Raw genomic sequence first — 12321 nt, forward strand, 5'->3', positions numbered from 1 at the left:
TCATCATGTGTAATATGAGCCATCTCGTCATGTCGGACACCCTGTGAGGTAGATGGATCACCCTATGTAACATGAGACATGTCTCATCATGTAAATGCTTAATTGAAATGGGTCTCAAAATCTAGCTTGCAAATAAACTAAATATTCACTACATAATAAAATAAATACCACATGAGATGAGTGTCCCTCAGTAATGGGAGGAGGCACACTGTCAAAACTACCAAATGCAGTAGTGGTGAGGTTCTGTAATTTACAATACATATATTTTTTAAATTTGATTTTAGAGCATAATGAACTATACATTATGTACATAAATCACAATACGGACCTCAAATGACAATTTAGGTACCTCCATCTCGCTAAGTCTTGTGCTCTTAGCAACACTTGTGGTGATGTAGTCCTAAAATTATTCATACATAAACATTTAGTCAAAATTAAATATACATGAATAATTACAAAGTACATAATTTTTACACTACATTTTTTATACACTATAAACTATATATATATATATATATATATATATATAGACACACACACACACACACACACACACATTATGTACATAAATCACAATAGGGACCTCAAATGATGATGTAGGTACCTCCATCTGGCTAAGTCTTGTGCTCTCAACAACACTTGTGGTGACGTAGTCCTAAAATTATTGATACATAAAGGTTTAGTCAAAATTAAGTATACACACACACACACACACACATATCATACTTGAGTGGTAGCCAATGTCACAGATGTGTCTATAGGTATGCTAGCATGATAATCATAAGATGGATTCGAAAATAGGCTATATCAAGGCCTGTATGGATGAGTATGATATGGCTCCTATTCGTAAAATCAAAATAGATAAAATATATATACATGTGAGTCAAAATTGTTCAGATTATAAGTTAATAATAATGTACAGATATAAAAATAATACAAATTATATGTCTTTAGTCAAAATTTCATACCACATGTATTTGAGGTTGTGCCTCAGTGGTAACTGGAGTAGGACTTGTAATAACATCAATCTATGTAGATGTGGACAATCCCTACAAAATTAGATAAAAAGAACATATGAGAACATGTTATTAAATTTGAGTTTGAAAGTACATTTTTATAGTGTAATTCAAAGTGCATACTGTATAAGGGATGCCAAAGTCAGTAGGTCTTGGAAAAAGACTATACTATCTCGTAGGAGGAATAGTATCATCCATCCTCTGCTATTTCAAAAATACAAATTAATATAGTTAATACAATTACATATGTATGTAGAAAGTAAATAATTATGTGTACTTTATATTTATATTAAAATTAAGATTTTACCTCCTGCTCTTGACTCTCTCCAGGCTCTCCCTGTTGCATGAGGTCAACAAATGATGACATGTCTATCTCATCACTACCATCACCATGGGCAATGTATACATCATCATCAAAATGTACACCCTCAGCATAATGGCCATTGTGTGCTGCATCAGGATCACTCTGGCGGCCTATGCATATGCCTCCATAGCTAGGAAAAAAATGTCCAAGTGGAGGAGCATGTACCACTTGTGTCCACTACTATACTAAATTTCCTAAAAGGGCACTCAAATGGGTAAAACTAGATGAAACTTCTTGATGATGGTGAGGAGTAGGCACAACACACATAGGAAGAGGTACAAGGGGCTTAGTTCACCTATGATTTCTCATTCTATACCTCAGCTTTTCCCTAGGCCTATCCAGAGGCATCCCTCTACCAACCCCCTAAAATGCTTTCATATCAAAATAGTTGGTTTTCAAACCCAACTCAAACTCAGCTCATAAATTCCTAAGGAAGTACATTGGCACCTCATGCTTAGCATGTGGCAGATGGTCAAATACGATCCACCACCGCTCCTAAAAATGTGCTACTATACATAGATGTATACACCACCTAATTGAAATGTGACGTTTCTTATCATTAATTTCTTCACCTGTCTTAGGGTTTACAAAATAATGTTTAAAATTCCCTTTACCTATATGCAGGTTATAAACCTCTCTATATGATAAGCTGTCAGAGTAGAAGGCACACATGCTTTCCCTCCATGATCTAAATGAATCAATGTCTAAATCAAAATGATGGATGGAGTCAATCACACCTTGCATGCTATCTATAAGACGTAGTAGGTGAGGGGGCAGGTGTTGTCTCTCACATTGGATAGCCTCTATATCATGGATGAGGTCATTGAGGTTACGCCTCATGGTCTTGCAGAGCTCATCTGCGATGGGTGGTGGAGGTTTGGTGGAGGTGGAGGTGGAGATGGAGGGGGCGGAGGTGGGGTTATGGGAGGGGGAGGGGGTGGCGGTGGGTCCATCAAATATAATCTACATATATGTTTAAACAACATAAAACATAAAACATGACAAAAATACATCACAACATAAAACATGACAAAACTACTATATAAATGAGCATATCTTTATTGAAATCATATAAATTAAATAAATAAAGTTAAACACTTAAGTCAAATTAAACATTAAATACCAAAATTTTAAGTCTAATTATAAAATATTACTCCAAAAAACTATATCTAGGTTAGTTCAAGGTTTCTTTTCTTAAAAGAGGAGCCACTAAGCTAATTTTTCTTTCATGTACACTTATTTTGTGACATTGGGGGATTGTATGAACTCATTATGGATGATATGTTCATCTCAGGATGAAAAAAAGTTAAGATTATGACAAGATTATGGTTTACAATTTTGTTATGTTAACGGTTTTCATGATGGCTAAGATTAAGATTATTATAATAATTATGGTCCTTTAATGTTAGGGAACTTACCTAGGATTATGGTTTTAGTTAGAATTATATTTAGGTTTCATATATTTATTATGGTCCTATTGTTTATAGGATATAAAATAGATGTTGTTAGGATGAGAGTTAAGGTTACAATTAGAATGAAAGATTAGAGATAGAATTATGATTTGATTAAAAATTATTTATGATTGTAGTTTGAATCCTAAATATTATCTGCTTTTCAATGAAAACTATAAGTGTAGATCATGTTAGGTAATGAACTAATACATGTGAATCCTATCCCTAACCATATAATAATCCTAATTTTAATCATAATCCATAATTCATTACCTTATGAAGCTTTGGATATCCATTTTATTGCCAGAGTAATCCCTTGAACTTTCTTAAAGTTTTCATTCCAACTTACTAATCTCCTTTCTTTATGTGAACTACTCCTGGTAGCACAATTCTTCATATTTCCTTTTCCATGTGAACACAAAATGTTCCTAATAGATTTATATAGAAGACCAAACTAATTTAAATAAAATAAGTAGGAAGAAGAGAAGTATACCCATTATGAGGAGACATACTTGAATTCTACCAAACAAAGTGAGATAATTAGAGTTCCAGCTGTTGAGTTTTCCAAAGATTTTCTAGTTGATATAAAGACACATTTCATTTATATGTTAGGGTTTACTACAAATGGAATCCCTAGGTACCTAACCACTTAATTATGCCATCTCCATCCAATACCATATTTACTACACAAGGTAGGGGACTCAATATTTAGCCCCAATAAGATAGATGTAGAGACATAAGTCTTACTACCCAATACAAAGAAAAGAGGTCCAATTTGATCATTGAATGACTCGTGTTGCACTCTTCTAGCTTAAAAAGAATACAAATATTATCAAAAAACTATACGTTAGATACTTATTAATTATTCGGAGAGTAGATCCTCTAAATTTTAGAGACAACTGGTTATCTCTAAGGAGATAATGTAATGAGTCAACAACAATAAAAAATAAAGAGGATGCAAGAGGACACCCTTTTATGATTTATCTAGAGAGTCATAAAAATTATGATCTAATCCCATTAATTTCTTTACTAAAACCCTAACACCAATCATAAGAGAGGACACCATTTGACATAATATTGGATGGAATCCTAGGCTTGCAACATCATCATAGTGAAACTCCATTCCACCCTTTTGTAGAAATTTTAATAATCAATTACTTGAGCATGCCTACACCCTCTCTTGGAAAAGTTTCCCAATCCAAAGTCTTCCAATAGGTTATCAAGTTCTCCAATATGTATAAATTTCCTTAACAAAATAGTTTTGTGTAGGGTTAATGATCTTGCGTAGGATATCTTCTAGTCTAGAGACTAAGACCTTGGCAAGAATTTTGTATGATATGTATTTAGGAGTGTCCTATCTCTTATTTTTAATGAGGTTCTTATGTCCCCTTGGGGATCAATTTTATGAGCCGTCCATTGATTACTTGACCTAGGGATTTTATGAGCCCTCCATTGATTACTTGACGTAGGGATTTCTCCTTACTAATTTTTTTGATGGAGGAGCTAATTTATGATAAAAATGGGTTTATCAAGGAATAATGCATCTTCATTCTAGGAATGATGGTTCTCATTTTATCCCTATCTTCTAAATCATTTTCAACTATCATCATCTTCTAAACAAAAAAAATGATAGTAAAATTAGGAAAAAGATCTTACTATATATCACAAGGGGGTGCATATTTCTTTTTATAGAATAAGTCAATATTTTGTTATGCGGCCTTCCATTCTGAAAAGGAAATAAACATTTAGGTTACCCATACAGGAAAATAGGAAACAAATAGGGGAATCTCTAGTCATAATTATCTAGTTAGGGATTAGGGTGTTAGAGTGCTTCAATACCCTCCTAATTAGATATTACATGACAAATAATCACTTAGGATATAAAGTTTTAGGCATCCAGTGGAAAGACAAGTTTTTCACTTCTTAGATATATTCTTAGGCATCCAAGGGTGTAGTTCGGGCTCCTACTCAAACTGATGTGGACACCTCCACCTCTTGATGGTGAGGGAGGGTTAATTAATTAAATGCCTAATTCATTCAAGTCTCTTATAATTTTTAATGATGTATCATTTTGAGACCTTGATATTAGTGTTTAATTAGTTTTAGGATTAGGGTTCAATTTGGTTTGTACTATTTGATTAGGTTTACATGCTTAGGTTTCAATTAGGACAAGAGTTAATAAATTGAATTAAGTTTTGAAGTGCTGAATTTGGTTTTAGATATAGAATTATAGTTAGAGCTTTTAGATTAAAAACAAACACTAATTCAAAAAAGTTAGGTTTGAATTTTGTTTTAAAGTGTTGAATATATTATTGAGCTCTAGTTTAGGGTGATTTGGTTTAGTCTTAAGGTCAACCTTCAACTTGGTTTAATCTTAGGCTAACATTTCAATTTGGTTAATTGTTGGGGAAAGGATTCAAGGTTAAATTCAAGGTTTCTACTATTAAGTTGGGCTATATAATTAGGTTTATGATCATGGTTTAATTCAATTTGGTTTATAAGTATAATATTAATTACTTAAGGGCCAGGGTTACCTTTCAATCTAGTTTGATATATTCAATTTGGTTTAGGGTTACCTAGGGGTTAGTTTATTTTAGTATTAAATATTAGGATATAATGCTTTGATATCACTCATTTTTTTGATATTTTGATTATATCCCCCCTATACATTGATAACTTATATGCGATGAATCTCACAAATATTATTTGATCTTATTACATGTGTCATGGTAATTTTTTCTAGTTTATGTACATGAGATGCTCTTATATATGGTGTTTTTCTTTTCTTAGAATATATAGTGTTATATATATAAATTTACCTAAGTACCCTTCTTGATTATCTATGATGGACATGTTGTAAATGACATATCTCTATATGATTCTTTTGATATGATATGAATGGATAATATATATAATTAAAATTTCAAATCCTTCCTATGCAATAAATGATGTAATTAAATATGTACAAATATTTTAAGATTCACATGTACGTGACATGTAGATGTAGATATGATGCTCCTCTAGGATAATTTAGTTTATCATAAATAAGGTTACAATTTTAGGGTTTGACATTTATAAAATTAGTACTCAAGGTAAGATAGGAAAGTTATTTTATTATTTATATATTACTTGGTGTAGATTTTAGAAAATTAAGATTAAGGTTACGATGATAGTAAGGGTTATGATTAGAGTTAAATTCAATACAAATTGACATTATAGTTAATCCTAAATGACGCCCAGCCAAGGGATCCAAAGAACAAATCAAAAGTTTTACTAAGCAAGCAATAACATACATATAATAATTTACATTTATAAAAAACATAAGAGATTTCATTCCTTAATGAGCACATTTACATTTCACTTTTAAATGATTATAAGTGCTAAAAGTAAAATAAATAACACATCCACACAAAAGAATATTAAATACTTCAGTTCACTCCATTTAAATAATATATACATTTGTTCTAAATGCCACTTGGCAATTTAATTCGAAATGCACAATTATCCAGTATACATGTCACACGGTATGAAAGGCTGAAAGAATATACATTTATAAAATAGTATTACATCATCCATTTTCGATCCATGAAATAAAGTACAATAGAATTTAAGTAAAATCATTTTAAATACTAAATTTTTTCATTTGGATCCCTTGGTGGGTTGTTATGTGGTTAAGTACTTAGATATATATGTTTAGGGTTTTATTGTACATAACTATATGGTTAGGTCAAGATTATAGTTTAAACAATGAAATTAGGTTGAGGTTATAGTTTAAACAAGGTCGAGGTTAAATATGGTTCTAGGTCGAGGTTATAATTATTTGCAAAATTAGATGTTTAAAAAATGAATTTACATCTAATCTAATCATTCAAAATTATAATAAATACATAAATTAAATACTTTTTTCTAAATTTTATGAGTAGTCCTTTTCTATTAATAAAATATACTAAGAATACAATTCACAAAAAGGGGGCTATGGGATACAAGATCACCCCATGAAAGAGTTCACACAGCCGAAGCCAGACTTAAAAACACGGCCTTAGTCAAAAATATCAACTATTCATTAAAAAAATAGAATAAACTACCTCAGGCTACCAAGGCAATGCCAGCCAAAGGAGGAGGATCATCTTTATCAAGAAATCCCCATGTATCAGTGGGATTATAGGGTGGATTGGGAACAATCTAGCCATCATCAACAGTAGGAGAATCAGGGGCAGCCTTCGCATCATTAACTTCTAGCTGTGGAGGAGAAATTGCCAAAGGCAGGCGAGGAAATTTTCTAGAATTCGCATGTCGAGGCCCAAGAGGGAGAGCTGCGGACTAGCCAAAACCATTATGGGGTGGGGAAGTAGAGTGATGTCTCCATCCACCATCACCACCATTGGGAGAGTGGTGGAGGGAAGCTTGGGAGCACGGTGTGTGCGAGTGGCGGCCTGAGGATTGGTGGCAAGAATGATAGCCACGAGGTGTAGAGGCATCAGCCAAGGCATCTGAAGGAACTCTGGCAATGGTACAAGGAGCATTTCCCCAATGATTTAACAATTCCTATAAGTGAGAAACTTCTAGGGCAACTTTATTAGCTTGCACTTGGATCTGCATAATCACATTGTTACAAATGCATGCTTTAGTGTACATAGCAATGTTAACATCCAAAAAACTGTGAGTGAATAGAACAACATTCCTATCTTTCCATAGAGAAAACAAAATTTCTATCCTGAAGGTATGCCAAATTTGAGTGAATTTTTGAGGAATTCTAAGGGAATCACCCAATAGGATCATGTGCCATGAAAATGGTTCAGGCCTGAAAGGCTTGAAAAAATCATGAATCTAGTGCCAATAATTTTGAGCACACTTACAAAACCAAAAAATATGCAAAAAGGACTAAGGTTGACCATAGAAGGTGTATCTGGGATCAAGAACCCCAATGTGTTTGAGTCGATGCCCTAGGGGAAGACCTTGGAAGGAAAGGCACCAAGCAAAGTGGGCAATCTTGGGTTCTGTAATAGCACTCCAAATGGTGTCAAAACATTTTCTCCATTGAGAAAGTGAATATTGGAAATGCCACTACTAGTTAAGCATGTCAACCATCAAAAGATGGGGTGAGAGCCATCGGTACCCCATATTGGGCTTATAATTGGCAAATGGAGTGGTAGGATACCACCTCCAATCATGCCACCAAGGCTAACTAGACTGAATCCCCACCTTATGAACTAGGTGCACAGGGATGGAAGATAGCAGAAGGTCAAAAGTTTGTTGATCTGTACTGAAAAGGCGATACTGAACTTGCATATCTTCCCATGACCTGAAACTCATGGTGGGTCTTGAAAAGAGATCCTTATGAGTGCGGATGCCATGTTTGAAAAGACACAGAGCATTGCCACCTTGAATCTTGGCAAGAGGAGTACCCTAAATTGCAAATAGGGGAGAGCACCAAATGTTCTATTGATTCAAGGAAAGCCCATTGCGAAACTCATCTCCAATCTCCAACCCAAAAAAGCCATGGCTTAAGAGCTTCCCAGGATTTCTAGATACTCTTAATAATAAATGAGCCCTAAATGGCCACTGGTTCACACATGATGAGAAGGGTTTGAAAACCAATCCCCTTCCATGCAGGCCTACTAATACTGAAGCCAAAAGAAATGCAGTGCCTTCCTAGAATCTTCTAGGCTTTGTCCCCAGAGATAACTTAGATAATCCATTTTGGACAAAGAGCAAGGCCTTTTTTCTTTTGGAAAGTAGGCCAAGAACACAAGAATCCCTTGGGAGACAACAAAATTCCCAAGCAACTCTAGGAAAACCATCATGGTCAAAACCAGAAGCCCAAAGAAAATCTCTGAGCAAATGTTCTAGCTTGAGATAGGAAGCTTTGGATGGCACCCAACAGGAAGAATAGTAGACATGAGTGAATCTTAGAATAAATTTGCAATTTACTAGCAAGACAAAGTGGCTTGGTGATCTAATAGTGAAGCTTTTTGCTAATCTTGGCAAGCACAACATTCCAAAGCTTCATAGGAGAGGCTTGGAAGGCAAAGGGAATGCCAAGAAATTGAAAGATTTCCCCGTGAGTAACCCATTTCCACTGGAACTGGCTAAGCCAAGGTGGAGCTCGCAAAAAAGATTGGCGGTAGCAGAGTGTTTTATGCCATTGGATGGCAAAGCCAGAGGCTTGACAAAAGGTGTCCAGAAAATTTAAAGAATTTTTGATATTTTCTTTATCCTCAAGAAGCGTAAGAAAAGAATCATCAAAAAAATGACCATTGACTACTTGGGAGGAAGAATCAGGCAAGGAAATGCCATGAACCAGCCCTGAAGACACAGAATGAGTTAACAAATAACCAAAACCTTTAGCAGCAAGGACATAAAGTTCTAGAGCTAGAGGGAAACCTTGCCTGATTGAATGAAAAAGTCCAAAAGCCTCAGATTGCAAATTATTGAAGGTAATGCAAGTGTTAGCATCACCAAAGAGCATCTCCACAGACTAAACAAAATTGGAGCCAAAACCTAGAGCCTAAAGCATAGCCAAAATGAAGAGCCATTCAATGCGATCATAGGCTTTAGCAAAATTAATCTTTAAAAAGATAGCCTACTTGGACTTGCGAGCCCATTCCATACCTTCTCAAACAACAATGATGTTGTCAAGAATATATCTAGACTTGATGAAGCTAGTTTCCTCAGGCTGCACAATTAAAGGCAACATGTGCCTAATTTTGAGAGAGAGCACCTTGGCAATGATCTTATAAGACACATTTAGAAGGGTAATGGGCCTCCAATTGCATATGTCCTCATAATCACTAGCTTTAGGTATGAATTTGATATTCCCTTTATTTATTATCACTTCTAATCTTTTAGTATGGTATGCTTCAAGATAGACTTTGTGCAGGTCAGGACCTATTTGTTTCTAGAGGTGTTTGTAAAATTCATAGGGAAAGCCATCACACCTAGGAGACTTGTCATCCACCATGGAGTAAACTGCCTCTTTAAGGTCTCCGAGGGAAAGAAGTTTCTCATAGAAAGCATGTTGCTCAACCAAAAGGTGGTTTGGAGTTATTGAAATATGCTTTCTGAGAGCCTCCTCCTAAGCAACCAAATTTCCCTGTGAAGGAAAAATGTTCTCATAATGATGAACAAATGCTTGCAAGATGTCAGGGAGACTAGATAGAACAACCATTCCCTGCTTGATCTTTTTAATCCCAACATTGGTATGATTGGCCTAGAGAACCTAAAAGAACTCCTTTAAGGCTTTATCACCAACCTCCAACCAGTGGAGATGGGCCTTTATTTGAGCTCCACAGGTATCATAGTTGTTAGCAATTTTTTTTTCATGGCGAAGCTTGGCAAGATGAACTTGCAAATCCACATAAAAGGGGTTGAAGGTGAGAGCCTCAGAGGCTTTTTTGAGGGTGAGGGTATTGGCTTCATAAGAGCATTTCCTTAAAATTGCTAGCTAGCACCCATAGATGCACAAAAACTCTGCAGTTTTGGTAATGACATCATTCCACCATTGAATCCATCCCCATTGAGATGGCAGACATGGCTTCAAATTCTCGACACATTGGATGTGCAAGATGGTGGCAGCATGCAACAGTACAGACATGTAGAGCAAGAACTGACACCTTGGGGACAACTGTTTGCCAAGAAATGACAAAATAGATGGGATAGTGGTTAGATAATGTAACATCTATCAGGGGAATGACAAGAAGATCTCAATCTTCAAAAAAAGAGAAAAAATATTACGTAGAGATCATAGCACGATCAAGATGTTTTAAAATGTAGTCAGAGCTAGCTCAAAAGTTGGACCAAGTGTGCTAGACCCCACTACCCTGGTAGCGGTTTGTATTGGGATAAACAAGGCCTAATTTAGTTCACATGTAGTACTAGGCTTCTCTTTCCCCAACTATCCATCGAAGGGGTAAAATGCCATCTTTGTCAGATGCTACTTCAACCATAATGAAGTCCCCACACATGACCCAAGTAGCAAGAGGCAAGTTGTCAGCTAGCCAAACCCACATCTGGGACCTTTCCACATCATTGTTAGAGGCATAAACATTAATGACTCTAAAAGAATGATTGTGAATGGAAAGCAACAGCTAGATAACCCTATGTGTGGGGTCAAAACCGTGGAAAATAATAGCAGAATGAAGGTGAGGTGACATGAGAGTAACTACACAAACTCGGTCAAATTCATGCTAAGAGGAAAACATAAAGCCATCCTGCCAAATGCTATGGTACATAGCAGAAAGCATGAAACTAGAAATTAACTTCTTGCAGGTAGAGAAAACCTAAATTACCAAGTCTACGATGGGTGTCCTGGATATAGAATTTTCTGGAGAGGTCTGAAAGACCTCGAACATTCTAGGAGAGGAAGTTCATGAGAACTCTTCCATACCATCCTCATCCTCAAGAGAGGAGTAGCTATTTTGCAAGAAGGTAGAAATTGGGTAGAAGTTAGATGGGAAATCCTCTGACCTAATAGGCTACCGTTTCACTTCTAGTTTCTTCACACATCAAGAGGACTATGAGAACACCTTCTCGCTAATGGCATGATGGAAAAAACTACAAGAGGGGCACGAACCCTAGCCAAGGCAGAAACCGTAGCATCTTCCTTAATCCCTTGCAAACTAGTAGGGTTTTGAACCTGCAAAACCCCTAGAATAGGCACTGTGGAAGCTGCTTGTGTCCCCATGCTAGCTGGTGCAGATGCTCCTGTGGGAATAGGAGGAACTGTGGTCATCACCACATAAGACTGCTTAGGGGATAAGGGATTCAAGGGGCCCTTGCCCTTGTACCCAACAGTAACCCATTCTTCAGTTTTGCCTTCGACCTATTTTCCAGGCACTTCTTTAGGCATGGGCTTGACCCTAGGCATGGCTAGAGACAAATCCTTGATCTTGTGTTTCGTGGACTGGCACCTATAATAGGTGTTAGGTAGATTTAAGTAAAGCACCTTCTAGGAGAAGGTTTGAGCTCCAATTTAGATTTCCATAAAATCCTTGAGATCCTTGGAAAGATCAACTTCAACACAAACATGTCACTATGGGTGAGCATTAAAAAAATTCTTAGGCTCCTTGGTGACAACTTTGGCAAGGGTTTTGGAAATGGACTCAATGAAAGGCCAACATGGCAAGGGAAGACTTGGAAACTCGACCCACAGAGGAAGCCTAAGCTTTTCATCATCTGAGATTGTAAAGTCTTGGGACCATTTTTGGAAAAGAAGTAGAGAGGAATGCACAGACCAAGGTCTATTGTTAAATACCTCATTTTCTTGCGACGAGTTACCGAAGAAAAATTTTAAAAAAACTTTTGGTAAGGTTTTGCATAGCATCAAGGCAGACTCCATGAGGAGTCCAACATTTTTTAACCCAATCTCAGAGTATAGCTTCACAAGGAGTCCTACCAACAAAATAACCTATCAAGGTATGTTTCTCTAACTAGTCACAAGCAGCATCAAATTCTTGTAAAGGAAAGATAATGTTAGGATTACCTCATGAAA

This window comes from Cupressus sempervirens, chromosome 8, assembly GCF_028749045.1.
Source record: "Cupressus sempervirens isolate cs-2001-9-10 chromosome 8, ASM2874904v1, whole genome shotgun sequence".
Lineage (NCBI taxonomy): Eukaryota > Viridiplantae > Streptophyta > Pinopsida > Cupressales > Cupressaceae > Cupressus > Cupressus sempervirens.